At 38.0% G+C, this 24,992-nt stretch overlaps 1 protein-coding gene and 1 non-coding gene across 3 annotated transcripts in view; both read right to left on the reverse strand.

The window, feature by feature from the left end:
- Nucleotides 1-24,992, reverse strand: part of EPC2 (enhancer of polycomb homolog 2) — a 127,959-nt gene that overhangs the window by 96,733 nt on the left and 6,234 nt on the right. The gene's annotated exons all lie outside the window — the stretch shown is intronic.
- LOC139179310 (U6 spliceosomal RNA) lies at nucleotides 24,758-24,864 on the reverse strand. The gene has a single exon (XR_011563663.1). It is a non-coding gene; the product is annotated as a U6 spliceosomal RNA (small nuclear RNA).

Below are 24,992 nucleotides of genomic sequence, written 5' to 3' on the forward strand. Positions count from 1 at the left end.
GAATAGAAATAAAATGGAATTATAAAAAGTAATCCAAAAGAAGGCAAAGTAAGTAAAAAGAACAAAGAACAGACGAAACACACAGAAAACATTAAGATGAGAGAGCAAAACCTAATGGTATCAAAAATCACATTAAATCTCAGTAAACTAGGAAGTGAGAACTTCCTGAACTTGATAGAGTATCTACAAAAAAATCTACATCTAAGAAACTTGAAGCTTTCCCACTAAGGTCAGCTATAAGGCAAGGATGTCCCCTCTCACTACTTTGTTTCACCATCACACTGGAAGTTCTAGTGAATGCAACAAGACTCCTCCTAAAAAAGGAAATAAAAGATATACACACTGGGGAAAACAACATAAAACTGTCTTTGTTCACAGAACAAGTTGCTTTCCTATATACTACCCAATGAACAAGTGAAATGAAAACCACAAAATCACTTATATGAATAACAACCTAAATGAAACAGTTAGGTGTAAATCTAACAAAATGCATATTCTATCTCTGAGGGAAAACCACAAAATTCCAATGTACAGTATCAAATGAAATGAAATGAAAGTCACTGAGTTGTGTGTCCAACTCTTGCGACCCCACGGACTGCAGTCCACCAGACTCCTCTGTTCATGGGATTCTCCAGGCAAGGATGTACAATATCAAAGAACTAAATAAATGGATAGTCCATGTTCATTCATCAGGAGACAATATTGTCAAGATGTCAATTCTTCCCAGCTTGATCTATAATAGGTTCAACGTAATTCTAATCAAAATCAGCAAGTTAATTTTGTGGGTATTGACAAACTGATTCTTAATTTTATATGGAGTTAAAAAATTAGCTGACACAATACTGAAGGAGATGAACAAAAATTAGAGGGCTGACACTACGTGACTTCAAGACTATAATCAAGACAAGAGTGGTACTGGAGAAAGATAAATAGATCAATGGAAGAAGACAGCCCAAAAATAGACCCACATAATTATAGTCAACAGATCTTTGACAGAAAAGGAAAGGCAATAAAATGGAGTCAAGACAGTTTTCACTAAATGGTACTTGAACAACTGGACATCTACATGCAAAATAATATAGACACATCCTTAAGAAAACTTAACACAAAATGGGTAACAGACCTAAATGTAAAATGCAAAACTCTAAAACCCCTATTAAGATAACACAGGAGAAAACCTATATTACTTTGAGTATGGCAATTCTGTTTTAAATACCAAAGACACCACCCATGAAGCAGTCATCTTCCCTCAGTATACAACAGGGATTGCTTCCAGGAGCCCTTGCATATATCAATATCCACAGATTTTCAAGCCCCACAGTCATCCTTCTGAAAACGATTTCAACAATATGACATTCTGGAACATGCAAAACAATGGAGACTGTGAAAAGATCAGTGGTTGAAGGGGGATGGAGAAGAGCAATAGACAGGTGGAGTACATAGTGAAAATACTCTTATGATACCATAATGATGGATACATGTAAAAGAACGTTCAGACTATTGTACATCTGTACTCATTTCACATGCTAGCAAGGTAATGTTCAAAATCCTTCAAGTTAGGCTTCAAAATACAGGAACCAAGAACTTCCAGATGTACAAGTTGGATTTAGAAACTGCAGAGGAATCAAACTGCCAACATCCACTGGATCATAGAAAAAGCAAGAGAATTCCAGAAAAACATCTACTTCTGCTTCACTGACTATGCTAAAGCCTTTGACTGTGGATCACAACAAACTGTGGAAAATTCTGAAAGAGATGGGAATACCAGACCACCTTACCTGCCTCCTGAGAAACCAGTATGCAGGTCAGGAAGTGAAAAGGCTGGCTTAAAACTCAACATTCAAAAAACCAAGATCATGGCATCTGGTCCCATCACTTTGTGGCAAACAGATGGAGGGAAAAATGGAAAGAGTGGCAGATTTTATTTTCTTGGGCTCCAAAATCACTGCAGACAGTGATTGAAATTAAAAGCCATGAAATTAAAAGATACTTGCTCCTTGGAAGAAAAGCTATGACAAACCCAGATACCATATTTAAAAGCAGAGATGTCACCTTGCCAACAAAGGTCCATATAATCACAGTTGTGGTTTGCCCAGTAGTCATGTATGGATATGAGAGCTGGACCATAAAGAAATCTGAATGCCAATGAATTGATGCTTTCAAATTATGGTGCTGGAGAAGACTCTGGAGAGTCCCTTGGACTGCAAAGAGATCAAACCAGTCAATCCTAAAGGAAATCAACCATGAATATTCATTGGAAGGACTGATGCTGAAATTGAAGCTCCAATACTTTGGCCACCTGATGTGAAAAGCTGACTCAATGGAAAAGATCCTGATGCTGGGAAGGACTGAGGGCAAGAGGAGAAGGGGATGACAGAAGAGATGGTTGGATGGCATCATCAACTCAAGGGACATGAGTTTGAGCAAACTTGAAGTACTGCAGTCCAAGGGGTCGCAAAGAGTCGGACACAGTTGAGCAACTGAATAACATTACAACCCTACTCATCTATGTACCTAATAACAGAGCTTCAAGATGCATGAAACTAAAACTAAAACAACTTCAAGAAAAGATTAATCCACAATTAGAGATTTTAATACCATACATTCAATAATAAATAACAGTAGATAGAAAGTCACCAAAGATACAGGAGACTTCCCTGACATTTTACAGAATACTCCATCCAAAGGCAGTTTTATCTTTTCACAATTACAGGGAACATTTACCAAGATAGGATATATTCTAAACTACATTACAAAAAAATTACAAAAATTCAAATCACACAAACTATGCTCTAACAATGAAATTAAGTTAGAAACTGGTAACAGAATGATCTCTGTGAAACCACTCAGTATTTGGAAACTAAGCAACACTGTTCTAACTAACTCAGGGAACAAAGAAGAAATCACATGGGAAATTAGAAAGCACCTTAAATAAATAAAAAATAAAATAAAACAGGTTGTGAGATGCTGCTGAAGTAGCACTCTGAAAGAAATTTATAGCTTCTAAACATTAAGAAGTGTCTCCTATCAATGATACTAGCTTCCAGCTTCAGTTCAGTTCAGTCGCTCAGTCGTGTCGGACTCTTTGCAACCCCATGAATTGCAGCACGCCAGGCCTCCCTGTCCATTACCAACTCCCAGAGTTCACTCAAACTCACGTCCATCGACTCTAAGGTTCCACCTTAAGAACCTAGAAAAAGAACAAATTAAGGCCAAAGTAAACTGAAGAACGGAAATAAAGTGGAAATCAATGAAAAAAAAAAGAGAAAAACTTAAAAAGCTGATTCTTCAACAAAATCACTTCTATATATAATAGAAGTGATTTTGATATACTTGATATACTTCTAGCCACATCAACGAAGGAAAAAGTGAGAAAACACAAATTACCAAAGTCACAAACTAGAGGGGAGATATCACTCTAGAGAATATTATTAACAAATTCATGCCAATAAACTAGTCAATCAGATAAAAAGGACAAATTGCTTAGAAGAAACAAACTACCGAAACTCATTCAGGAAGAAATACACAACCTGAATAGTCTTATAGCTATTAAAGAAATTGCATTGTAGTTAGAAACCTTCAAACATAGAAAGCCCCAGGGACAGGTGGCTTCACTGGTAAATTCTACCAAATATGTGAAGAGGAAATAATATCAAGCCTACAAAAAGATTTCTAAGATACTCAAGTGAAAGGAGTATTCATTTTAAGAAGCCAGCGTCACTCTGATACCAAAATCAGAAAAAGACATTATAAGAAAACTACAAGTATTCCTTGTGAAAATATATGTAGTCATTCTAAGCAAAAATTGGCAAACTGAATCCAATAGTTTATTAAAAGAACAATATACGACCAAATGGGGTTTATCCCAGGGATGTGTAGCACTGGTTTACACTGAAAAAATCAATGTAATCACCATAATAAAAAAAAAAAGTAAGAAAAGCTATATGAACATCTTTGTACATAGGAAAACCATTACAAAATTCAACATCCACTCCAAAAATTCTCAGAAAATTGAAAATAAAATAATTTCTTCTAATGGATCAAAGGCATCTACTGAAAAACCCCATTATTATTTAACTGAAATATGAATACTTCTTCCCTAAAAGTATGAAGACAGAGATCTCTGCTCTCAACACCTCTATTCAATATCATACTCGAGGTTTGACCAGTGTAACCACCAGACAGGAGGGAAGGACAGAGGCAGGCAGGCAGGCAGAAAGATGGAGTGAGCAAGTACCCAGACTAGGAAAAGAAGTAAAACTGCCTTTATTCCCAGATGCATCTGATCTTCTAAGTAGGAAATCCAAGGGAATTTATGAACAAACCTTCTAAAATTAGTGAGTTTTGCAATACTGCAGGATACAAAAATCAATTGTATTTCTATCTACTAGTTACAATGAGACAATGAAAATAAAACACAGATTAAGACAAAGACCCCATTTCAAACACTGAAATATAACAACATGCTAATAATTAATATGAATATATACTAAAAAGTCCTGCCAAACATCTAACTCAGAGCTGTTTGAATCAGTTGCTTTGCAACCCTGAGGTCTTACAATTAGGAAGTTTTGACTGATGAAATCTTTATCTAGGTGAGACCAATGCCAAACTTTTCAACTCTATCAAAATAGTTTTAATTACGTGGTCCATAATCCTGGTATCAATACACCAGAATCTTCTCTTTATTCACTTAGCACATCAAACCTTTCTATCTTTAATTTCATGTGTTATTTTTTAAGAATCCACGACCTATTTAATTTTGTAATCAACCTTATATTTCATTCTTTTACTTATAGCTGGCACTCAAACAGAGTTTTAAACTCTATCCAGTTCCTAAACTCTATCCAGTTCCTCCTAAGAAAGCCCAGATAATCAGCGTTTTAGGAAGAAGGCCACAGCTGCGGCTCTCAAACTTCAGTGTGCTGCAGAATCACCTGCTGGTTTTGTGTTAAAACAGACTGCTGAGCAAAAAACTACCAGATTTTTCTGATTCAGTAGGTCTGGGATAGAACCAGACAACTTACATTTCTAACAAGTTCTAATGTGATACTAAATCCATGGAAACCACCAGTCTATAGCAGTGCTTGGCACTGGCACCCCACTACAATACTCTTGCCTGGAAAATCCCATGGACGGAGGAGCCTGGTAGACTGCAGTCCATGGGGTTGCTAAGAGTCGGCACAACTGAGTGACTTCACTTTCACGCATTGGAGAAGGGAATGGCAACCCACTCCAGTGTTCTTGCCTGGAGAATCCCAGGGATGGGGGAGCCTGGTGGGCTGCTGTCTCTGGGGTCGCACAGAGTCGGACATGACTAAAGCGAGTTAGCAGCAGCAGCAGCAGGAGAAAGGAAATTTAGAATAAGCATTTATTTACAAAGTTCCAAAGCAATTTGACAGTAATTTTGTTAGTTAAAACTAATAATTAAAAAAAAAAGTCCTTGTTTTTTCCACATTTTTCTTTTATGTAACTTTTCTAATAACTCATTTTTCTTATACTTGAGAAAAGTATTAGCAAACAATGAATTTAAAACAATTTTTAAAACCCACATAACTGGCCTTTCATCACAGAAAACTTGAAAAACATAGGCCTAAAACATGCTAGCCATACACTCCTCTAGTATTCTAAATACTGCCTTTGTAAGTAAACTTGCAGGTACACTTCATTATCTTTGCCCCCCAAAGAAATACATCAGCTTTTGCTAAAAATCAATAAAAGTCACATTATTAGGGTTTCTGGGGGGTTCCCCCCCACTGTAAAACAGTATTTAAAGGCATTTATCAGCTAAACAGATAACAGCCTATTTGCAACAAATCCCTTTTAGAATTTAGTAACAGGGAAAAGATTTTTCTCTTCAGAAAAACAGCTGTGTTAAGTTTTAAATGAATAAGAATCAAATCACCCACTGCTTCTCTTTCTCCCATAACTGTTTGTAGGGATGTCAAGAAATGGGGATAAGGGGGGCTTTGATGGCCTGAATAACTGATATCTTAAACAGAAATGAAAGTGATAGCAATCTTACAGTGTAGAAACATCACAAGCATTATAATTCTACAATGTCTGACACATCATCTTTTGGAAAACTATAAGTTATATATCACTCACTTGTTCCACTTGACAAAGTAAATGTTTACTCTCTTGTTATCTAATTGTTGGGTTCTGAAACCTTGTTTTCTTTCTTTTTTGGCTGCATTGCATAGCACATAGGATCTTAGTTCCCTGACCAGGGACGGAACAGGCATGGAGTCTTAACCAATGAACCACCAGGGAAATCCAGAAATCTTGTTTCCAATTTGAGAATTTTCTAATGTCATTAAGACCATGACTTTCAACATCAACACTAACTTAGGAAGGTGACACATCAATGTGGCTTGGTCTTAAATATTCACACAATGATGAGAGAATGAGTAGTAACACAAAAAATTTGAAACAGCAAGCAAAATAAATGATGGATATCTGGCTTTAAAAAGCACACCTGATATTCAGTTATCTATTAACAGTCAACAGCTGATAATATTTTGCATTCCTTGAACACTGAGTAACCAATACAGAAAATTTAAAGATAACTATATATGAAAATACCCCAAAATTATATCACTGGTTATGAAAACAAGAATATTAGGGGGGTTAAATGCTAACAAATGGACCCATTTACCAGAAAAATTACACAAAAAGAAAATGAGTATCTCTCATCCACAAGAAATTGTGCCAAACCCAAGAGCTCTATGCTAGAAAAATGCTTGGAAAGCAATTCCTCCTGAAACTACCAAATCTGAAATTGCCAACAGGCACAACACTTCATTGCCTTAAGTATTAATAAGTCACCAGGAAGCAATCATGTGAAGGTAGCAGAACATGTCACATTTATCAATATTATGTGTCAAGACTTTTATAAACCTTCTATCTCCCAGCCACATTTGAGAATTTCATATAGGTGTCAAAGCCCTCAAGAGGTTATAGCAAAAAAAAAAAAAAAAAAAAGGGCGGGGGGGGGGGGGAGTTGGAGGGGGGGATGGAGTGCTTGAGAACTACTGCTCTAAACCAGAGTTCTCAAGTTCTAAATGTGCATCTGAATTACCTAAGGATCTACTCAAAATGCATATTTTGATTCAACAGGCTGTAGGATGAAACATGAAACATTAACAAGCTCTGAGATAAACATAACACCAAATCCACAGACCAAACTTTGAGTAACAAGGTCCCAAACTAAGTAGACATCTCATAAAAGGTACCTGTGTGGTATATAACCACTCTGGCAAAGATTTTTTTAAGTTATACTTTTTAAATTTACTGACTATAAAGCCATTTCACCCCTAGATATTAATTACCCAAAACGAAAGCAGATGTATACACACAAATGCTCATAGCAGCCTTATTTGTCAAGGCCAAAATTCAATCAACAGGTGAATGGATAAACCCATGGTATGTACATAAACTGAAACATTATTCCACAATAAAAAGGAATGAATAATTATACACGCTAAAATATGAACCTCAATACAACTATGCTGAATAAAAGAAGCCAGACCAAAAGAGAAAATACACTGTATGATCTCATTTATGTGAAAGTCTACAAAACACAACCACTAATCTATACTGATAGAAAACTATCAGTATTTGGGGAGAGAGGCTTATAAAGGGGTATGAGGAAACAACTACTGGAGGTGATAAATATGTTCGTTATCTTGACAGTAGTAATAGTTTCACAGAGTAAAACTATACATGTTAAGTATGTGCAGTTATGTGTCAATTATACCTCAACAGACCTATTTTTTAAAGACATCTGCCAAATACAAAATTATGGCTAAAATAATATCACTACATGTAACATCGACAAATTTTAATTTTTTGAAAATTACATGTAATACTGTAATACTCCAACTTAAAACAAAAAATATATATCTGCTCTTTGTCCCCATTCCTGGCAGAGTTCCTAAAACTCTTGGAACTTCCTTAGTGATGAGATTGATAAAAGTGTCTCAATATTCTTAACGAATCCCTCTCAACCATGTCTGGTTAATGTTAACTGACACGTGGAAAGCACCTAAGGATGGGAGCTGGTTGCCAGGAGGACCGGGATCACATGATTAGAGGACTGGAACTTTCAGTCCACCCCCACCACCTCTGGGAAGGGGAGAGCAGTTGCAGAATGCTGATCATCAATGGCCAATGATCTAATCAACTGTATCTATGTAACTGAAGCCTCCATTTAAAAAAATCCAAAAGGCCAGTGTTCAGAGAGCTTCCAGGCTGGCACACATGTGGAGGTGCTGGGAGAGTGGCACTCTCAGGGAACACAGGGATGCCATGCCCCTTTCCCAACACCCTGCCCTGTGCATCTCCTATCTGGCTTCTGGTGTCAGAATTGAGTTGAATTTTAACACATTCCACTGGTGTCAGACAATTACTTGGTATAGGGGGAAAAACCCACACTTCTCAATAAATGTTAGTATCACATATACACAACCATATGCCTATACTAAGAGTAAGAAACCTTGCCCTTTGGGAAGTGGGAGGTGGAAGGTGACTCAGAGGGCTCTTTAGGATCTTCTCAGTTCCAAATAACCACTGAAAATATGTACTAGAGAGTAGCTAAGAAATTCAGTGGTGATCCAGTGAGAGAATACAACCTACAAAAAGAAATCTTCGTCTGTACAATACACCTTCAATTTTGCTAACTGCATTAATAAATCTGGTCTTGCAGAACACAAAATTACAGTAGACACGGTTTGTGCGTCTCTCTCCCACCAAAGTCACTCAGCAGCCATCGTCTCCTAAGATGTGCGCTACCACCCACCAAGTTGGTCAATGGCCCCACCTTACTCCAACCACAGTAAACTGGATCAGGCTAGATCTCTGACTGGGAACTAGGCCAATATTTTATCTCCTTTAAAGTCAGAAATGAGAATGAATTACTACTCTTGACCAGAGATGGCTGCTTAAGTAGAAATAAATTTAGAAGCTATGGGATGGCCACCTTTGACCAGAAGGAGGCCAAATCTCTCTAATCCCCTTTACAGAAAAAAATAAATAAATAAAAACATTTTAAAAGAATAATATCCTATTACTAAATAATCGATAATTTTTAGATCTAAAGGGAAAATCACATTTTTTTCCTATTGGAAAATCCATGAAAAATCATTTGAAAATATTCAATCCTCATGACAGAAATGCTGGAGATTTTTATATATTTTTATGTATTAGGTATAATTTATATTCTATTATAAATACCTATTTTGTTTTCTACATCTGTAAGTCAATCCTGAATAATGTACATCTGATTTAATGAAAAAACACTGGAGACATTCACATTTGTTTTGTCAGAAACAAAATAAAGACGCCCATCATTTCCACAACTACTTAACATGGAAATGAAGGTTATTTTGGCATACAATTAGAGGTATACTATTTGGAAAAGCAGAGGTAAAACGATCTCTATAAGCAAGTGATGTGGTATCTATAGCTCAACAACCCAACACAATCTATTAAAAAACAAGCTGCTGCTGTTTAGTTGCTAATTTGTGTCTCACTCTTTTGCAACAAGTATCAACAATTAAATAACTTAATAAAGTCACAGGATAGAATATTAACATATAGAAGCCAATAACTCTTCAAAATAAAAATAACAAATTACAAGGTTTAATACAAAAGGAGATGACATTTACAAAAGCAATCAGAGAGATAAGATTCCTAGAAATAAGCTTAACCAAAATGCATAAAACCAATACAAGAAAAATGTTCCTGAATGATACAGTCAAATAGACTTCAACAAGTGAAACAAACCATGTTCGGGGATAAGAAGTCAATATCACAAAGATGTCAATTCTGTATAAGCTAATTTTAAAATGTATGGTGAAATTCCAATAAAAACATTTTTTTCCTGGAGCCAGAGAAAATAATTATAAATTCACATGGAAAAATAAATAAGCAACAATGGTAAGAAAAACTCTGAAAAAAAAGAGAGCAATAAGAATGGGAGAAGTAAACCAAAACTGAAAAAGACACATGCACCCCAATGTTCACTCTACCCCAATATTTACAATAGCTAGGACTAGGAAGCAGCCTAGATGTCCGTCAGCAAATAAATGGGTAAGTAAGTTGTGGTACACGGACACAATTACTCAGCTATAAAAAGGAATGCATTTGAGTCAGTTCTAATGAGGTGGATGAACCTAGAGCCTATTATACAGAGTGAATAAGTCAGAAAGAGAAAGACAAATACTGTATACTAATGCATGTATATGGAATCTAGAAAGATGGTACCGACAATCCCATGTACAGGGCAGCAAAGGAGACACAGACATAAAGAACAGACTTTTGGACTCAGTGGGAGAAGGAGAGGATGGGGTGATTTGAGAGAAAAGCACTGAAACACACACATTATCACATGTAAAACAGATAACCAGTTTAATGCACGCAGAGGGCACCATGGCCGGTGCTCTGTGACAGTCGAGAGGGGTGGGGGGATGGAGGTGGGAGGGGACACTGTACACTTACAGCTGAGTCATACTGATGTGTAGCAAAACCAAGACGATACTATAACTATCCTCCAATTAAAATAAATAATTTTTTTAAATGAGAAGTGACTAGCCCTATCAGATTATTTTTTAAATGTTAAAAATATAAAGATAAAATGCCTAAGAAAATTCAAATATGAGGAAAGTCAGAACTCAATCTAAGGAGAAAACATAATTTCTTAAAAGAAAAAAATGGTGTTTGGACAATTAGATATACCTTTTTTGATGGAAAAAAATGGATCTACAGAATGAGTACCATACTGTACTATATTAATGTCCTAACTGTAAAACAAGAACAACTTAGGCAACTCTTAACTATGCCATTGTTTCTAAACACAATTCCACTGCAACAGAGGCCAACAATACATTGTACTTTAGTGCTTAAAACACAGACCCTTCCTTAAATTCAATATTTATATTCTTCAATAACATGTTTCCATCTAAAAACTGTAAGAATCAATGAAGAAAATTCTGCATTTCACAACAGTATAAACTCAGTATCGGGCTTTTAAAATACCTCCTTAAACATCTCAGAATATTTAGAACTCTGTGATTCATATAAAATTAAGATTACCAATGGAAAAAAAAAACCTATTATCTACTAAAAACAGATTCTTAATCTTTTCTAAGTCATTTAATCCATTAATAATATAATGATTGGACAGAAAGAGGAGACATACATATAAAACTGTGGTTAAAAAAAATCAGTAAGTTCATGGACCCCATTAAGTCTATCTAGGTCCCAGATATATTAGTTAAGAAACCCTGATATAAAATTGAGACTTGACTGAAATCTCTCAATTCACAATGCATCGAAATTGTTTTTACTGTCACAAATCTGCTGAAAGCACACCATTAGAAATCACTTTTCCAGCGCACTGGCCTCATCACTATCTTTGTCTCTAGTCGACTGTCACTGCCACCACCACCCACATGCTGCCCTCCACAATCCATCTGACAACAATGATCTTTCACAAACATAAGCCTGATGATGTATCTCCAAAAGCCGAATGCCCTATCACCAAGATTAAACACTATGTCCTCTAAAATAAGACAGAGAGAAAAACAGTATGTGTGTGTACATGGAGAGAGTTTAACATAACTTACAACATCACTACATAAATAGTAAATAATATATAACCCCTGTTGCTAAATTACAGCAGTGTTTTTCAAACTGGGTTGAACCCCCAGTAATGAAATCAATATAACAAAACAGAAATGAAAAGGAGAAGAAATATATATGCATAGCCAATTCTCATTATTCACAAATTCCATGTCTGCAAATTCACCTACTTGTTAAAATTTATCTGTGACCCTAAAACCAACACTTCGAGTACTTCCCACTGATCCATAAGTTTCCAACTGAGGTCAAACAAGGCAATGTTCTGATTTCCTGTTTCAGATCTCATACTGTAAACAAGTGTCCTTTTAATGTTATATTTAGTGTCATACTTTTCACATTTTTGTGGTTTTTTTTAATCATATCATTGTTTATGCCCCTCCCCCAAAGTATAGTGAAATGCTGTCTAATGTTTCTGAGCAAAAGAAGGCTATGATGTGCCTTACAGAGAAAGTATACGTGTTAGACAAGTTTCACTCAGGCATGAGCTACAGTACTGCTGGCTGAATTCAATGTCAATGAAGCAACAACAGGTAAAAGTATCTTTAACAGAAACATATATAACAAGGTTATGGATTAATTGCTTTATGGTAGAGAGCGAAGAAGAACTAAAGAGCCTCTTGACAATGAAAGAGTGAAAAAGTTGGCTTAAAACTCAACATTCAGAAAACTAAGATCATGGCATCCAGTCCCACCACTTCATGGCAAATAGATGGGGAAACAATGGAAACAGTGACTGACTTTATTTTGGGGGGCTCCAAAATCACTGCAGATGATTGCAGCCATGAAATTAAGATGCTTGCTCCTTGGAAGAAAAATTAGACCAACCCAGACAGCATAATGAAAGAGCAGAGACATTACTTCGCCAACAAAGGTCCGTCTAGTCAAAGCTATGGTTTTTCCAGTTGTCACGTATGGATGTGAGAGTCGGGACTATAAAGAAAGCTGAGTGCCAAACAATTGATGCTTTTGAACTGTAGTACTGGAAAAGATACTCTTGAGAGTCCCTTGCTAGGAGATCCAACCAGTTCAACCTAAAGGAAATCAGTCCTGAATACTCATTGGAAGGACTGACGCTGAAGCTAAAATTCCAATACTTTGACTACCTGATGGGAAGAGCTGACTCATTTGAAAAGACCCTGATGCTGGGAAAGACTGGAGGTGAGAGAAGGGGATGACAGAGGATGAGATGGTTGGACGGCATCACCAACTCAATGGACATGAGTTTGAGTAAATTCCGGGAGTTGGGATGGACAGGGAAGCCTGGCATGTTGCAGTCTATGGGGTTGCGTAGAGTTGGACATGGCTGAGCAACTGAACTGAACTGAAATACTATGACCAGGGGCCCAAGTGAGCCTAATCCTGTGTTTCCTCTAAGAGCAATGGTTCGGTATTCACTACTAATTGTTCATGGCAACTTAATAGAACTACTGCAAAAAAAATGGAACCTAACTGCATATTAGTATGTATGTGTGTGTCAAGCTGCACTTTATTTTGGGTACAAACACATTGAGTTACAGCCTAAAAAGTTTGAAAGCCAATGAACAAGAACACAGGAGAAGAAACCGTGAAAGGAGTGGTACAATGGCACGGCAGACAGGCAGAGATCATGGGCACAAGTACTAACCCTTTTTTCCTATCTAGAATCAGAATCAGCCATGAATTGTGATTTGATTGGTAAACTCAGGGGAAAGCCTAGACATGTATTTTACAAAAGCATCCCAGATAATGGGACATGTGGCCAAGATGAGAGCCACTATTCTCCCTTCTAAACTGACGGTTCTCCCTGGACAAGCAGTATTAGGATCACCTAGGAATTGTTAATAATGTAAATTCCCTGAGCCCCATGGCACACTGACTGAATCCTATTACTCTGGGAATGGAGCCCAGTTGATTAGTGGCCCAGGTGATTCTGAAGCATGCCAAAGTTTGAGAATCACTGACCTAAATCTTTTTTTTTCTTTTGAGGTATTCTGAAAGCCCTGATGATGCTAAAGGATAACTGCTGCTGCTGCTGCTAAGTCGCTTCAGTCACGTCCGACTCTGTGTGACACCAGAGACGGCCTCCCACCAGGTTCCCCTGTCCCTGGGATTCTCCAGGCAAGAACACTGGAGTAGGTTGCCATTTCCTTCTCCGATGCATGAAAGTGAAAAGTGAAAGCAAAGTCGCTCAGTTGTGTCTGACTCCTAGAGACCCCATGGACTGCAGCCTACCAGGTTCCTCTGTCCACGGATTCTCCAGGCAAGAGTACTGGAGTGGGGTACCACTGCCTTCTCCATCACATATACTACTCCAATTCAAAGGATGTCCCCTTGTGACACAAATTTCTACAGTATCATTTTTATCTTCCACATAGCACACTAACCCTCATATGAAGTTATCTGTGTACTCTTTTCTGTGGGACAACAAGCTGAAGACAGGTAATAAACATATCTCATCCCTTTCTGTATGTCAAGTACAATGCAAACGTTTATTCTCTCAGCAAATATTTAGTGAGCAACAACCATATGCCATTCACTGTACCAGATGATCGACACAAAGGTAGCACAGACACTGTTCCTGTGTTCTTAGAGCTATTTTACTGAATGAATAAACATTACAGACATCTACAGTCCAAGTCTGACAGAAGACAGAGTGTATGGAAGGCCCATCTTACCAAAGCGCTATCTGAAATAAGACAGCTTTGTTAAAAGGGATACCGTACTGATGCTCTTCTGACCCAGGATGCTATTTAAAACTAAAAATAATTGTTACAGAAAATACACACTGACAAGTCACTTAATCAACAGTCAATCTGACTTTAATACATTTTACATATAGGAAAATAAAAGTCCTACTATGAACAATGCAATGCTTACTAACAAAGCAAATTCCCACATGGGATATGAAGTTAAGGTTTGATAACCAAACTTCAACAGAAAACTACAATATGCCAATTCTCAATTCTTCCAAGATTTTAAAGGGAAGAAACTTAAAATCAAAATTACCTGACTTTATGACTCTAGATTAAGAAATTAACACTAAAGTCACGTATTACTCACTTACAAAATGAATACAAGAGAAAAACTTGTCCACTTTACCAAGTAAAAAGCATTTGTTTATTTCTAAGTGTACACACATGATGCTACAAATAAGCTGCCTCAATGGAGTGTCTGGCGGAGAAGACAACCCACTCCAATGGCATCCCACTCCAGTACTCTTGCCTGGAAAATCCCATGGATGAGGGAGCCTGGAAGGCTGTAGTCCATGGGCTCGCGAAGAGTAGGACACGACTGAGCAACTTCACTTTCACTTTTCACTTTCATGCACTGGAGAAGGAAATAGCAACCCACTCCAGTGTTCTTGCCTGGAGAATCCCAGGGACAGGGGAGCCTGGTGGGCTGCCATCTGTGGGGTCGCACAGAATCGGACACAACTGAAGCGACTTAGCAGCAACAGCAGCAGCAGCAGCATGGAGTGTCTGGAGTTGCAGGAAAGGACATTTAATTTTTATGCATATTATATTTGGCTATTAGGTTTTTACTTTAAATCATGTGGGCCAATTACTTTTCAACTTAAAAAAGCTAGATGATGTCTTAAACATGAAAAAAACTCCGTTTATAGGAGCATTCCCTTTACAATAATGGGGATAAAATCTGTAGCCTGACTGTGTATTTGGGACAAGTATGATAGAGGAATGCAACTGCCATTCAGGCTACAGAAACTCCCGAGGGGTTCTGAACCTCAGGTCATTGATCCCCAAAACATCTAAAGAAAGAATTGAGGGGGTCCATGAACTTGGGTGAGAAAATAAATCATTTCTCTAATTCATTAACTAACAAATTTAACATTTTCTTCAATTATTAACAATAGGTAACAGATCACAGTAGTACTGGTAATACCTGTGACTTAGCAAAACCCAACAGACATGATAAATATTTTCATTGTCATATTACAGAGGTTACATTTACTAAAATACTTAGGATTATTTAAGATAATCCTAAGATAATCAGACTCAACTCTAGATCCCTATTATGTTAATAAGGAATGCAAATTAAAACTTTTTAATATTTTGATAACTTATTTCAATATAACTAGTTTATGCATTTAGAACATTATTCTGAAGAGTTTCAACAGACTGCCAAAGGAGTTCAAGTCACCAAATAAAAAAAGGAGCAGCCTTGATATAATGGTTCTCAATTCAATTGCAACAGTTCTCACTGAAAAAATTTGAGGGAGGGAACTATCCCAGTTTGGAATGCTACCAGAAATCAGTGGGCAGGAGATTGATGAAACAACTATCCTGGCGTGCATGGACAGTTCATATAACCAACTACGAACTGAAGATCAAAAATGTCACAGTTTATAGCAACATCTCAAAGATCAAATAAGTGGCAAGATTACCCTCTTCAGTTCAGTTGCTCAGTCATGTCCGACTTTTTGCGACCCCATGAATCGCAGCACACCAGGCCTCCCTGTCCATCACCAACTCCCGGAGTTCACCCCAACTCACGTCCATTGAGTCGGTGATGCCATCCAGCCATCTCATCCTCTCTCATCCCCTTCTCCTCCTGCCCCCAATCCCTCCCAGCATCAGAGTCTTTTCCAACGAGTCAACTCTTCGCATGAGGTGGCCAAAGTATTGGAGTTTCAGCTTTAGCATCAGTCCTTCCAAAGAATACCCAGGACTGATCTGCTTTAGAATGGACTGGTTGGATCTCCTTGCAGTCCAAGGGACTCTCGAGTCTTCTCCAACAGCACAGTTCAAAAGCATCAGTGCTTCAGAGCTCAGCTTTCTTCATAGTCCAACTCTCACATCCATACATGGCCACAGGAAAAACCATAGCCTTGACTAGAAGGACCTTTGTTGGCAAAGTAATGTCTCTGCTTTTGAATACGCTATCTAGGCTGGTCATAGCTTTCCTTCCAAGGAGCAAGCGTCTTTTAATTTCATGGCTGCAATCATCATCTGCAGTGATTTTGGAGCCCCAAAAAATAAAGTCTGACACTGTTTCCACTGTTTCCCCATCTATTTCCCATGAAGTGATGGGACCAAATGCCATATCTTCGTTTTCTGAGCGTTGAGCTTTAAGTCAACTTTTTCACTCTCCTCTTTCACTTTCATCAAGAGGCTTTTTAGTTCCTCTTCACTTTCTGCCATAAGGGTGGTGTCATCTGCATATCTGAGGTTATTGATATTTCTCCCAGCAATCTTGATTCCAGCTTGTGCTTCTTCCAGCCCAGCGTTTCTCATGATGTACTCTGCATAGAAGTTAAATAAACAGGGTGACAATACACAGCCTTGACATACTCCTTTTCCTATTTGGAACCAGTCTGTTGTTCCATGTCCAGTTCTAACTGTTGCTTCCTGACCTGCATACAGGTTTCTCAACAAGCAGGTCAGGTGGTCTGGTATTCCCATCTCTTGAACAATTTTCCACAGTTTATTGTGATCCACACAGTCAAAGGCTTTGGCACAGTCAATAAAGCAGAAATAGATGTTTTTCTGGAACTCTCTTGCTTTTTCCATGATCCAGCGGATGTTGGTAATTTGGTCTCTGGTTTCTCTGCCTTTTCTAAAACCAGCTTGAACATCTGGAAGTTCACAGTTCACATACTGCTGAAGCCTGGCTTGGAAATTTTTGAGCATTATTTTACTAGCATGTGAGATGAGTGCAGTTGTGCGGTAGTTTAAGCATTTTTTGGCATTGCCTTTCTTTGGGATTGGAATGAAAACTGACATTTTCCAGGCCTGTGGCCACTGCTGAGTTTTCCAAATTTGCTGGCATATTGAGTGCAGCACTTTCACAGCATCATCTTTCAGGATTTGAAAGAGCTCAACTGGAATTCCATCACCTCCACTAGCTTTGTTCGTGGTGATGCTTTCTAAGGCCCACTTGACTTCACATTCCGGGATGTTTGGCTCTAGGTGAGTGATCACACCATCGTGATTATCTGGGTTGTGGTAATCTTTTCTGTATAGTTCTTCTGTGTATTCTTGCCACCTCTTCTTAATATCTTTTGCTTCTGTTAAGTCCATACCATTTCTGTCCTTTATCGAGCCCATCTTTGCATGAAATGTTCCCTTGGTATCTCTAATTTTCTTGAAGAGATCTCTAGCCTTTCCCATACTGTTGTTTTCCTCGATTTCTTTGCATTGATCACTGAGGAAGGCTTTCTTATCTCTTCTTGCTGTTCTTTAGAACTCTGCATTCAGATGCTTATATCTTTCCTTTTCTCCTTTGCTTTTCACTTCTCTTCTTTTCACAGCTATTTGTAAGGCCTCCCCAGACAGCCATTTTGCTTTTTTGCATTTCTTTTCCATGGGGATGGTCTTGATCCCTGCCTCTGGTACAATGTCACAAACCTCCGTCCATAGTTCATCAGGCACTCGATCTATCAGATCTAGGCCCTTAAATCTATTTCTCACTTCCACTGTATAATCATAAGGGATTTGATTTAGGTCATACCTGAATGGTCTAGTGGTTTTCCCTACTTTCTTCCATTTAAGTCTGAATTTGGCAATAAGGAGTTCATGATCTGAGCCACAGTCAGTTCCCGGTCTTGTTTTTGCTGACCCTCTTCATTACCCTGCTTTCCAAAGTTTCAAAACAGGTGTTCACACCAGGGTTCACTGGTCTATTGTAACGTCTTTCTTCATTCATTTCTCCAGTGTACACCACCCACTGAACAATTTTCATCGCTAAACTCTCTTTTCCTCTATGACTAATATGTCTAAAATAAAAATCACTTCTAAAAACAAATACAGTATTTCACTATCAACTATTTACGATTCAATTATTACTGAGAATTAATTGAAGATTTAGTTTTCTTGGCTGCTAATCTTTAGTCTTTCATTTTTTAATTGGATTACTAATGCTCTGCCAGGAAACAAAGATAGAAGGAGCAAAATATATGTATCAACTTGCTAATGTTTCAAAGCTATAAAAATTTATTTAAATGGCAGGAGAAGAAAAGTGAAACTATGCCACACAGTAATTGCATGGAGATACTCTGAATATTTTACACTTCTATATTCCTTCACACTTACTATGTTGTATAACTGGAAATTGTTATTAATAATTAAAAATACAGTCACCTGTATGAGACACTGACTTTAAGTTTTTCCAAAAAGTTCATCTTTTAAATTACCTTTTGAGATACTTCTCATTAACATATGAAGAAAAGTGGCTTAAAGAGATAATTTATCTTGCCTAGAGGAAAGTGACAGAAGCCAAAACTGAAACCTATATCACTATTTCAAAGTTCCAATAACTTTATCAAATTAGCTGTACAATTTAGGGCTGGCTGCTTGCTGACTCCCCAGCTTACAACCTTATATCCTTCTGCCAACAACAACAAAAGAGGAGGTAAGAAAGCCAGAAGCCAAGATATGGATGTGAGTTAAGACAGTGAGCTTGGCTGACTCTTGGACTCTGCGTTCCTCAGACTGCACAGTAAAACTGACCAGAAAACAGAAACATAAAGTAATCCTAAAGGAAATCAACCCTGAATATTCACTGGAAGGACTGATGCTGAAGCTTCAATACTTTGGCCACCTGATTGGAAGAGCCAACTCACTAGAAAAGACCCTGATGCTAAGGAATGACCGAGGGCAGGAGAAGAAGGGACAGCAGAGGATGAGATGGTTGGATGGCACCAATGACTCAACGGACTTGAGTCTGAGCAAACTCCTGGAGATAGTGAAGGACACGGAAGCCTGGTGTGTTGCAGTCCATGAGGTTGCAAAGAGTCAGACCTGACTGAGCGACTGAACAACAACAAAACAAATATAAGGAAATGGTACTAGGGAGAATTTGGAAGTGACTGACCTCTTTCTCCAATATTAATCACACAAAGAACAGTACTGAATAATAAAGTAGTCTGAACTTCTGTTCCATTTTTGCCTGTAGACAATAATTAAGAGTCGGTTTTAAGATAATCAAATAAGTATACTGGACCTTCTGTTATCCAGTCTGTACCCTCTGCACTGGCCTGCTCCATGGCTCATTTCTACCTACCATCCTCTGCTCCTCAGGCTGTCTCCTATGCTTCCATTACCATTTCTCTACTTCAGCTCTACTTAAAATGAAATAAGATGCCAGCTGTTTATTCAGTAATACAATCAAACTCAATCCCAGAGGTCAAGATCACAGTCAATGTCTGTATTACAAACTTTCTATCACTTAAGTGTCTGAGAAGGCACTCAGCCTGTGCTGAATAAAACAAAGAAATGATAACATCCTTAGAGGATCTGGTCTACTTGAGAAAATAAATGTCCATTCTCTCACATGTACTCACTCTGTTTATACATACATCCATATCCATACATACAGACCAAGTGAAAAACATGGTACTGAGAAGTTAAAATAAACTTGTGTTATGTGGACGGAGGAGACTGGTGGGCTACAGTCCATGGGGTCACGAAGAGTCAGACACGACTGAGCAACTTCACTTTCACTTTTCACTTTCATGCATTGGGCAAGGAAATGGCAACCCACTCCAGTGTTCTTGCCTGGAGAATCCTAGGGATGGGGGAGCCTGGTGGGCTGCCATCTATGGGGTCGCACAGAGTCGGACACGACTGAAGCGACTTAGAAGCAGCAGCATGAAGCAAAAAGTATACTCATATTCAGAACATTTACAGCAATGAGTAAGAGAAGTAAATAGAGTGAAAGAAAATCTCATGAAAGCAAGGAAACACATCATACCGCAAACAGAGTAGATTGCTCTCTTGATCTCTAGGAAAAAAAACAGTACAAGACAGTGGATATGTAACCGATCCTCCTTAAAAAAAGAAAAAAAGAAAGAAATCTAAACCAAATCGACAGCATAGCATTAACGTTAAAGAATTAAATCTTACCCGTTAATATCTTCCTAATATTCAATCTCTCATCTGTTAGTTCTTTTCATATGATTTACCTTCTGTATGATATGCCCAGTAGGTAGATGTGTGAATTCACAGATGCAAGAAATTTTTATAGCTAAAGGAACTTTAAAGATCACTCAGTTCAATTCTATTTCACAAATGAGGAAACTAAGGGCTTAGGAAGGTTAAATAATTTATTCAAAGTCATAGAAAATTTCATCCCTTACTACACTGAAAATTAGTAATTGTAAAGGATTTGCTTTCTTTAAAAGGATTTTGGAGACTTCTTTTATAGTCCTTCATTCAACTTTCATTTAAAAAAGTGTAATGCAAAACATTTCCATCTCATTAAAACACCTTTGAAGTTTGCAAAAACACAACCAAGTATACACATTCATATATCCATCAGTAGCACATCTCTCAGGGCAGCTTCCTAGCTAAGCTTCATCCTCAGGGGGCGAGCCCCTGACTGCACTTGTATACTAACTTCCCCTGTTCCTTGACTTAGAGGACACCCGACTCATTTGAGAAGACCCTGATGCTGGGAAAGACTGAAGATGGAGGAGAAGGGGACGACAGAGAATGAGATGGTTGGATGGCATCACTGACTCAACGGACATGGGTTTGAGTAAACTCCGGGAGTTGGTGATGGACAGGGAGGCCTGGCGTCTGCAGTCCATGGGGTTGCAAAGAGTCGGACATGACTGAGCAACTGAACTGAACTGATCCAAGCTAAATCAATAATAATCCTCTATCTCAGGAATCTGGAGCATTTTGCTTTTGTTTGTTCCTTTTGCCTAACACTGTGAAACTTTACTACAATGTGGTTAAACACAATACTCGAGCACATTCAAGTCATCTTCTGACAGATGAACTGAGCATTTATTTCAACAATTTCTTTAGTGTAACTTTATAAAATTCTTGCCTTCAAAAGTGACACTAATCTTGATATTTGTTAAAAACTCTGACATAAGATAACCACATCTCAACAGAGAGAGATTTAGGAGATTATCCTAATGCCTATCCTCAGAACCCCTAATCAGAGAATTGTTCACTGTCTTCATCCCTTATTCCTGGTATTTCCCCCAAAGTCTATCCTCTGGATTACAGCTGTGCAAGGAACCTGGAGTTGAAAAGCTAAAAGAAATATAATACAGATGATAATAATAGATAATATTTATTGAACATTTGCTGCATGTCTCAAACTATCCCAAGCACACTACAATTCATCTTCCCAACAACTCCATGAAATTTTATAGATGAAATTATTCTGCCTGAGGACTCAAACCCATAGTCCGGCTCCAGAATACATGCACTTAACCACTACCCTTCGGTGGCGGTTGTGTAGTTGCTAAATCGTGTCCAAATCTTGCGAACCCATGGCTATAGTCCACCAGGTTCCCCTTTCCACGGGATTTCCCAGGCAAGAATACTGGAGTGGGTTGACATTTCCATCTCCAGAGGATGTTCCTGACCCAGGGATCAAACCCAGATCTGCACTGTAGGCAATCTCCTGTAACAGACACATATTCTTTTGAACCACCAGGGAAGCCCACACTACTTCTCAAAAATTTGATAATTACTAGAATTGAGTTATATTAATGTCACCCAGGATTCCCTGACAGCTCAGTTGATAAAGAATACGCCTCCAATGCAGGAGACCCGGGTTCAATTCCTAGGTTGGGAAGACCCGCTGGAGAAGGGAAAGGCTACCCACTCCAGTATTCTTGCCTGGAGAATTCCACGGACTATATAGTCCATGGGGGTTGCAAAGAGTTGGACACAACTAAGCGACGTCCACTTTCACTTTCTTTCACTTTCAATGTCACTTGCTGCTGAAGGGCACACAGCTGCCCTGGTTCCTGGTGGGCCAAGCGTTGACTGTTCAACCCTTCCGTGTTGTCTATGAAACAACCCCAGGAACCTTAAAGAAATAAAATTTGGCTTCCATTACTTGAAATCAACCTAATGGTCCTACCTGTCAAATATTTTTAGGCCTCTTTTCAAAAAAAGGAATGTGTTTACGAAAGGCATTCTCCACCAAGTTTCTTTCATAACATCATTCCCTGAGACAAAATGACTCCTCCATGCCCATGGGCTAATAAACGATAGAGAAGAACAGATGTAATGAACCTTAGATATGATCTAGTTTTCAACCCACTCATTTTACAGATGGAGCAATGGTAAAGATAAAAACCCTGGAGTCAATCACCCAAAGGGCACAAGTTTTAATACTGGCTCTCTCGTGTTCTGGTATAGGTGGGGGAAGCTGCTTAATTTATGAAGCTTCAGTCTCTTGTGGAAAAGAGATAATGGCACCGACACATCCTACCATTATAATGAGCTCTAAATAACCAACTGTTTAATAAAATGCCTGGCACATACTCAACACACTTGCTAACGTACACTCAATAAATGGTAGCTGTGATGATAGTGATGATTGATGTGAGGCTCAGAGAAGGTGGGCACGTTTTCCCAAATGATATGGCCACTTAATAACAGAACCAAAACTAGAGAAAGACTTCATACTCACATAATACTTTATTCTACATCTTCCTACAAACTCTTGGACTTAGCATTTAAAACTATCTAAAATCTGCTATAACTCTACGGTTTCAAAAATCTAATCTCCATCCCAACTATTTTTCATTCATTCACCAAATATATACATAGCACTGTCCATGTTCTAAACACTTTCTAGATAAAGGAGGGAACAAAGGAACGGAAAGAAAAGAAGTGAAAGCCATCCATATGTCCAAATGAAGGAGAAAGAGCTAAGAGAATAATGCACTCAGAAAAAAAACATACTGCTACCCTCCTGAAGCTTCTATCAGCAAGGGAAAAAGTATAAACAAGCATAGATTAAAAAAATATATATATATGGAAGAACCTTCCTTTAGTCTACTTAACCACAGAACTTGCTTTAGATATTCCTGTACTCAAGTATTTGCTTCAACTTACACTATACAACCAAACCTGACAGCCCAAATTGCTAAATTTCTCTCCAAGAAGCATTTTCTCTATATTCCAGCATTGGTTTACTCTTAATTCCTATTAACTATACTAACATTTCACTTTTTTTTTAACTCTTTTAAATGTCTCTTAGGGTGACTTTATGACTCATTCAAATTCCCTAAGGCAAGATCTGTATTGTATGTTTCTTTAAATCCTAACACTTTAGCACACAACAGTCCATACACTTCGAATATTCAGACCTGTTTAGTTATCCAATATCTTATTTAGATAAAACCTGGCACTTACACTATATCTGGCCAATATTTGCTTTTGCTGAAAAAATAAACATGTAATATTTTTACAATATCATCTACAAAATTGTATTTTATATTCGTGAACTCCCCTATTATGAAACATGAAATACATCAGTACCAAAAATGGTAGAAAAATGAATATACTCTGATCCTATCAATCAAAATATCACTTAAAATATTAAGATGACAAAAATTAGGCAACTAACATGTGGGTAGAAATGGCAATTCAAACCAGTCATGGTCTTGTTAAAAAAAATATAAGTGGATCACGTGCTTCATGTAGATTTTGGCTCACTCTGATGTGAGGAAGTATTTTACACAAAGCTACATACACCAATGAGAGGCATAATTAACACAATATAAACGCCAATACTGCAGCTACACTATGTGCAAAAAATTCTGTACTTAAAAGAATCCTTTGACTTAAGAGGAAATAAAAAGATTTCAGTTCAGTTCGGTCCCTCAGTCATGTCTGACTCTTTGCGACCCCATGAACCACAGCACGCCAGGCCTTCCTGTCCATCACCAACTCCCAGAGTTCACTCAAACTCATGTCCATCAAGTCAGTGATGCCATCCAACCATCTTATCCTGTCATCCTCTTCTCCTCCATAATCAGGGTCTTTTCCAATGAATCAGTTCTTCGCATCAAGGGGGTCAAAGTATTGGAGCTTCAGCATCAGTCCTTCCAGTGAGTATTCAGGACTAATTTCCTTTAGGATGAACTGGTTGGATCTCCTTGCAGTCCAAGGGACTCTCAAGAGTCTTCTCCAGCATGACAGTTCAAAAGCATCAATGCTTCAGCGCTCAGCTTTCTTTACAGTCCAACTCTCACATCCATACATGACTATTGGAAAGACCATAGCCTTGACTAAACGGACCTTTGTTGGCAAAGTAATGTCTCTGCTTTTTTTTTTTTTTTTTTTAATTTTATTTTATTTTTAAACTTTACATAATTGTATTAGTTTTGCCAAATATCAAAATGAATCTGACACAGGTAAAAAATATGGAACGCTTCACGAATTTGCGTGTCATCCTTGCGCAGGGGCCATGCTAATCTTCTCTGTATCGTTCCAATTTTAGTATATGTGCTGCCGAAGCGAGCACTGTCTCTGCTTTTTAATATGCTGTCTAGGTTGGTCGTAACTTTCCTTCCAAGGAGTAAGTGTCTTTTAATTTCATGGCTGCAATCACCATCTTCAGTGATTTTGGAGCCCCCAAAAATAAAGTCAGCA

This window comes from Bos indicus, chromosome 2, assembly GCF_029378745.1.
Source record: "Bos indicus isolate NIAB-ARS_2022 breed Sahiwal x Tharparkar chromosome 2, NIAB-ARS_B.indTharparkar_mat_pri_1.0, whole genome shotgun sequence".
In the NCBI taxonomy this organism is placed as follows: domain Eukaryota; kingdom Metazoa; phylum Chordata; class Mammalia; order Artiodactyla; family Bovidae; genus Bos; species Bos indicus.